Source organism: Rhea pennata, chromosome 8 (assembly GCF_028389875.1).
Source record: "Rhea pennata isolate bPtePen1 chromosome 8, bPtePen1.pri, whole genome shotgun sequence".
NCBI classification, from domain to species: domain Eukaryota; kingdom Metazoa; phylum Chordata; class Aves; order Rheiformes; family Rheidae; genus Rhea; species Rhea pennata.
This window is the reverse complement of record NC_084670.1, coordinates 17467650-17474276: the sequence shown is the minus strand read 5'-3', so window position 1 is coordinate 17474276 and position 6627 is coordinate 17467650. Positions and strand designations below refer to the sequence as shown.

The following is a 6627-nucleotide window of genomic DNA, read 5'->3' as shown; positions in this document are numbered from 1 at the left end:
AGGGTCCTTCTTTTTGATGTCAGATCTCTCCACTGAGTCCACCAGGGGACTGTCTCAAGGATACTCCTGAAATCTTCTCCTGAAGAGAGATGTCTGTTCTGTGTAGGAGAGGTGCTCTGGAGTCATCATAGATGCACCAGGCTGACACCTGGCCGGGCTGGATTGGGACTGGCAAGCTTGGGTCAGTTCTGGAGCCTTCTCCACCATCCCATGCTGTCCTACAGATGCCACAGCTTAGCACATTTGCTCTAACAAATACCCATCTCCGAGGCCAAGTTTCAGCAGTGAATGTTCATTCTCTCCAATCACCAGGAGAGAATGCTGCTGTTGCTGGTGGAACTACTGTGAATATTCCCAATTTACCTAACAGTTCTCTTCTTTTCCTTCCAGACAGTTCTTGGTAACTGATCTGCTTTCACCATTTGGATTCAAGCCCATTAAAGGATTTGAGGAAAGCTATTCAGCACTGTGGGCAATGAGGAATGAATGCGACCTGTCTAGATGAGTTACACATATCATTTCAGACCTCTAAAAGTAGTAAATATATATATATATAGAGAGAGAAAGAGGGACTCTGCAATGATAAAGGCAGTCTCCATGTGTTCTCAAGAGTTGCCAACAATTGGCCTCCAGACTAGCTTGAAGGTTTCTGTAACCTCCCCAGATAGCAGCTGGTCCAAACAAGCTTAAAATAGAGATTACCTGAGCTTCAAGTTGCTGGGAACTGGGAGAGTACATGGCACAACTGAAACAGCAACCTCTGACCTTTCATTTCTAAACGTCCACTACTGGTGATTACCTGACACAAAGTACAGGAATAGGTGGATCTTAGTAAAAATGTTGTAAACAAAAACCTAAGACCGAGCACACAAGATTGAACAAAGTGTGGAAAGAAAATGATCTCTATCCCAATTGCAAGGAGTCATGTGGAAGAGAAGCAATTGATATGGCCCGTGGTCACTCAAGGACACCCTTTTACAAAGAAACATCTTCAGAAATTGGATCCTGTGAGTTTGCTACAGCCTTATACAGCTAACATGGTAGAAACAGCACTCATAGCAGAAGCTGTAGGTTTTAGTTGTATAGGTTTTCATGGAGTTTAAATGCAGAGATGAACTGTAGGGATGGGAGCAACAGGAGACTGTTAGTTGATTGTGAAGTTCGGATGAAAGTTATTATATACAGTTTCAGCTGACAGAAAGACAGATGGCTCTGTTGCTAACTATTCCTTACATATACATCAGCCCTCTAAACACATTGTGCATCTGCTGTTTTTGAAAATATTAAAAAAAAAAGCACCTGAGCTTTCAACTTCCCAGTACGCAGTCAGTAGGTTAGAGGGAGAAGAGGATGCTACAACTGTGAAATTAAGCCTAACTCAAAGTTAATTTACAGTGGTAATATAGTCAGTATATTTCAGTATATTTCTGGCCTAATGTGATACCCATACAAAGCGTATTGACCTGATATCTAATTTTTTTTGTTCTTACTTGAAACCTAAAATTTGGTTTCAAATAAAAATCGATTCCTACACGGTTCATATAACACAAGCACTTTATTGAATTCTGACTGAATCACTGTTGCTCAGAGACTGAAGGCCAAATCCTGGCCCTGTGACATGGGCCCAGGAGCATTATGTAGGATGTGACATTTCCCAGACCGTAGGCAACTCAGATTTTAAGGGAAGATGAAGGAGGTGGATGCCTACCCTAGAGAGATGCCCTAAAGGCAACAAAAAAGCAAAGTCATGAAAGAGAACTATGTCATCTTTTCTAGCACAAATGTTCTTTTTTTTTTTTTTTCCTGAAATTTTCGAAATCTGCTGCTGGGATGTGCAGTGCATTTTCAGCCACTCCCAGGCAACCAGAATAGGGGTGTCACCTTTGCAAGTTGCCCCAAAGAGAAGCTGAGGCACCGGATAAGGGAGCTGCTGGGTCAGCAACAGGGGACACAGGGGCAAGAGGAGTTGGAAGAAAGGGAGGCCAAGCGTGCAGAGCATGCCAGGAAGGGACTGGCAGCTAGCAGATGGAAAGATTGGTTGTAGCAACAGGCCCTAAAGTTGGCTGCTAAGGGGTGAGGTGCTGGACTCTCCTGTCTGGAAAGCATAGCCTCAAAAGAGGGGACTGTTACAGAAAAGACCACCGTGGGTCTCCTAGGAACACACCACTTCCACCCAGCAGGCTCTGGAGCAGCTATGTCTGATCAGCAGTCACAGAAGCAAAGCAAAAGCCGTAGGAGATGGACCTGTGCACACCCCGCAGCAACAACTCCCCCATGAAACCTGCTTCACTCACGTGGTCCCGACTGTTGACTTAAATCTGTTGAGATTTCCCATCAGAAGCACCCTCCTCCACCTCTACAGCAGCAGCTCGGCCGTCACTGCAGCCTGCAACAGCCTCCACAACATCGGCAGAGAAGCAGAGGTATTTGGACATCTGTGGGGAATACTGGAAGCTGATTTATTTGAGCTCTTCTTTCACTGAGCATGTGAGGGTATTTCTCCTCTAGATCCCTTTCAAGACTGTGCCATCCACTGGCACAGACTTGTCCAGACTGGGCAGCCCAGGGCCGGAAGGAAACGTGCCTTTTATCCATCACTGTCTCATAAATCAGACCCCAAATCTGGGACCCCTAAAATGTGAGAAAATGAGAGATTTGATTATCCATATGGATCATTCTGGATTTGTTCCAGATCGCTTCATTAATAGCAATCGAAGACATCATTTTAATGGATTTTTTACCCTGAAAATCATGATCATGAGGAATTTGTTCTGGGTATTGATTTTTGAAAAGGCTTTTGGTTCTCTTCAATAGCCTTAACTTATTTCAGATTTAGGTAACAGTCGGATTTGGTCTTAAATATGTTAGATAGGTCAATCTCCTTTATTCAAATCCACAGTTATTTTAAAACTAATGACCATAGTTTGAAGATGATTTATATACTAGGACTTAGACAGGAGAGTCCTTTTTCTCTGACACTTTTGCTGATACAGTGGAGCCTTTGTTTTAGGAGAAATCAGTATTTTTAAGGGAAATGTCAGTGATGTTTTCCGTTCTGTCTTTAGTTGGGGAATACGTTATTCTTTTTTTAATGATGGTTTTAGATATTGTGCTGGAAATCACTGAATGTTCATGTTTCTTCTTTGTTAATTGGGGTAAAACTCTTAAAGCCATTAGGCGATTTAAATGTAGCTCTATTTGAGCAATATCCTTTATTGGATCCCCCATTATCCTTTAAACATCTTGGTGTGCAAGCGGATAAAATTAGAAAGAATTTGTTTGCTTTAAATTGCCAGCCTCTGCTTGATAAAACTATTAGCTATTTAGCTAATTGGACCGCTCTTCCATTATCATTAATTGGCAGAATTGATACAATTAAAATGGGGGCTTTATCTAAACTGTTTGTGTTTATTCCAAGGTATTCCCATCAAGTTCCCTGACATGTTCAGAGCGCCTTACATTCTGCAGTTAGTTTTGCTCTCAGGCTTAGAGGTAAATTTTTAGCTTATTCATACTAGTGAAGGTAAACCGAGGCCGCCCTTGGCTGGGGCCACCATAATCGTCACCTTGTTGGCTTGAGACACCCGACCAGGCCGCCGGAGAAGTCAGCAATATGCACAGTGCCGAGCCGAGATGAACCCGGCGGCAGTCCTCGTGCAATGCTACCTCCATCTAATTCGTTTGGGTCACTGTAGTTGTTAGAACATACAACAGCCATTTCATGAAACGTGCTGTGTTTCATGGGTTAATTCTGATACAACTCTGAGCTTTGCTTTTTAGTATTATCTGTATTATTCTGCCCATTCACCATTCATTTTCTCTATCACCAATATCACTGTACACGTGCTTCACTCATGCACTTATTTCTATTTAAATTGTACATCTCATTAAGGAGTCCACATCGAGTGGACTCATGGCACGAAGAATGACACAGTGTGTACTTTTGTTTAAAAATCCATGAAGGCGGAGCACACAGTTTGTATAATATTAATGAATTATTTGGCTTTTTGTGCTTAAATCAGAGTCAATCCAGCTAAGCTTGATAGCCAGTGGAAATAAACTGTAATGGAGAGTAGCCCAAGAGCCCAAGAGTCCATGCCACAGCTCTTGCTTTCACAGGTTGCCCCTCGCTGCCAAGCCCATCAGAGCGTCTGTGCACGAGCGGCTGCCGGAGCCAGGGCTCCTCGCAGGCTCGCAGGGCCAGCGTCCCACTGCCACGGGCACTGAGCAGGGCAGCACGCGCAGAGGCTGAAGTGCTGCCGCTCCGGGTCTTGGGGCCACTCCTAGGGAGGAGGAGAGAACCTGAGTCTCTGGGCTGAAGACCTCGCATGTCTTGTGAGCACCATATTCTCTGTAACGTAAGTCAGCTTGAGCTGGAGGGGCTGTTGTGTGCTGACGTGTACTTCCGCCGGTGCAGAAAGAAAACTATCTTACAGTAATAAATGCAGCTGATGGTTCTCATGCTGCACTTATTTATACTCATGGAGTAACTCTAGTAAATAAGTAGCATCACAGTGGTGTAAAGCTGATGTGAATGAGATGAGAAGGAAGCCCAGTGGGAACAGTTCGAAGAGGTGCAGTGCAGTAGTCCTGCACGTATGACATTCAGGATGTGCTAGAGCCAAACACTGCTATATGGCAAGCAGTGCTGCTTACCTCGACTGTGAATTTGGCTTATTGTCACTAGGACAAGAAGAGTCCAGAATAAGGGATATTCCTGGGCTGAAACGTCAGTATGGCATAGCAATGGTTTGATCAGTCTGAAAGTAGAAATATAACTCTGTATATCATTAACTAAGACAATAATAAATTAATACAATAGCCAAGTAATAGTGCTGTAAAGCTTTCATGTATGAACTGGAATGTGAATACTGAGCTTTTCATTTCATGGTTGAAAAATACATGAGTTGACCCAAATATTAATTTCTGCATTTCAATCATTTACATATCATGGGTCAATAATCATTTCTTGCACAAATGACTTTTCAAATGAGAAGCAGTATATTGTAATGGTCTGTCATATTTACAAACATCTCATTGTTTTCCCAACTTAGCATTTAGTATTTAAAATACACTGGACCAGATATTGTTTGCCAAGTACAATACAAAAATGCCTCATGTAAAATGCAGAGACTATTTTCTTTTACTATTATCCATAAATTATAATGATTGTAAACCATAGAGTGGCCATTGCCCCTGGCATACTCAGGCCCCCTCTTGGAAGGAACATGTTTTTCCAGATATGCTTCAGGAGATATGACACCCTTCTCTGCTCTTTCCTGACCCTAAAAATCTCACCCCTTTAAGGAGCAATCCCACTGAAGATCTAGCACTGTTATGAGGGCTAATGGTGTTTTTTCCAGAAGTTTAATATATCCCAAGCTTTTTTTACAGCATGCAACAACATCCAACAAAATGCCTAGGGTGTCTTTTTTCAATTACTTTACAAAGCTAAAATAATATAAATAACCTTGCTTTTTACTTACTGGTATTGAACTTAGTCCATCATTTTGGGCTGTTCATTGTTTCCTTGTATTCCACCCTTTTATTAGACAACATATCCCTGTAGAAACCTTGTGTCTTGGAGTAAATAGTGTTCAAGTCCTGAATTAATCAGACACTACTGCAACATATATACACTGCCCAGCAAGATGAATTTATACATCTGCCTTTTCCTCTAATTGTAATTCCAGAGGTTGAATATCAACAGCATATGGGTATATCCACATACAGGCATGCATACACACATATACAGGCACACTCACTGTACATTAATCTCTCTTGACTTATCTGTTGCTGTCTTTAATTTATATACTTCAAAATTGAGTGGTGAGGTCATTTATTAGACTGTTTCTGTGAGTTTTATGTAGTGATAAGAAAGCAGTAACATGTAATTTGTTTTTATAGAACTCACTTTTGTAAGTATGATCTAATATTTCCTTTCTTTTCAACAGAGCAGTGAGGAAGAAGAGCTTTCAGAGCTAACCAAGAGTTAACTGGCTACATTTCAAGTGTCACCATTGTCTTACATCTACATAGCGAGCGAGAGCGCGAGAGAGCCAGAGAGATGTAAGTACAGCAGGCCACTGGGAAAAAACATTTATAAGTAGAAATTTCTCCTCAGAAGCCTCAGAACAAATCTTTCCAGTTTGTCTTGATTTTTTCTTCTGCTATGTTTTAAACACAACGTGTGGTGGAAGCGATTGTTATTATCCAAAGGACCTTACTTGCTGGCTCGCTGCATCTCTGTTTATGAAATGCCATAACAAAAGTGAGCTCACGCTTGTGTGCTTCCAATGCGTGATGTTCCTGTGTGCCAGATGGGCACTTTCATGACTGTATGAGCGTGGATTATTTCATTTCCTACATCTGGGACTCCAAATGGCTGCACAGAATGCCACAGGAGAGAGGCGCAGAGCTTCGGCTGGGGAAACCTACCTTCACAGGGGAGCCGCCTGCATCAGAGGGGATGAGGCAGAGAGGCCCCGAGTGATATCTGAAAGTTCACATAAAGCAGGGCCATAAGGGAAACCTTTAGAACCAGGAACAAGACAAAAATAAACAATAACTAATGCTGGATGTCAGCTGCAGGGAGCGGGGGGAGGGAAAATAAACCATAAGCAGTTT

General features: G+C 42.3%; 1 long non-coding RNA gene across 1 annotated transcript; it reads left to right on the top strand.

Annotated features, from left to right (window-relative positions):
• The first annotated feature begins 575 nt into the window (after nt 1-575).
• On the top strand, nt 576-6289 carry LOC134143302 (uncharacterized). The gene is made up of 3 exons (XR_009959078.1): nt 576-2423; nt 4120-4358; nt 5955-6289. It is a non-coding gene; the product is annotated as an uncharacterized LOC134143302 (long non-coding RNA).
• The last annotated feature ends 338 nt before the right edge of the window (nt 6290-6627 follow it).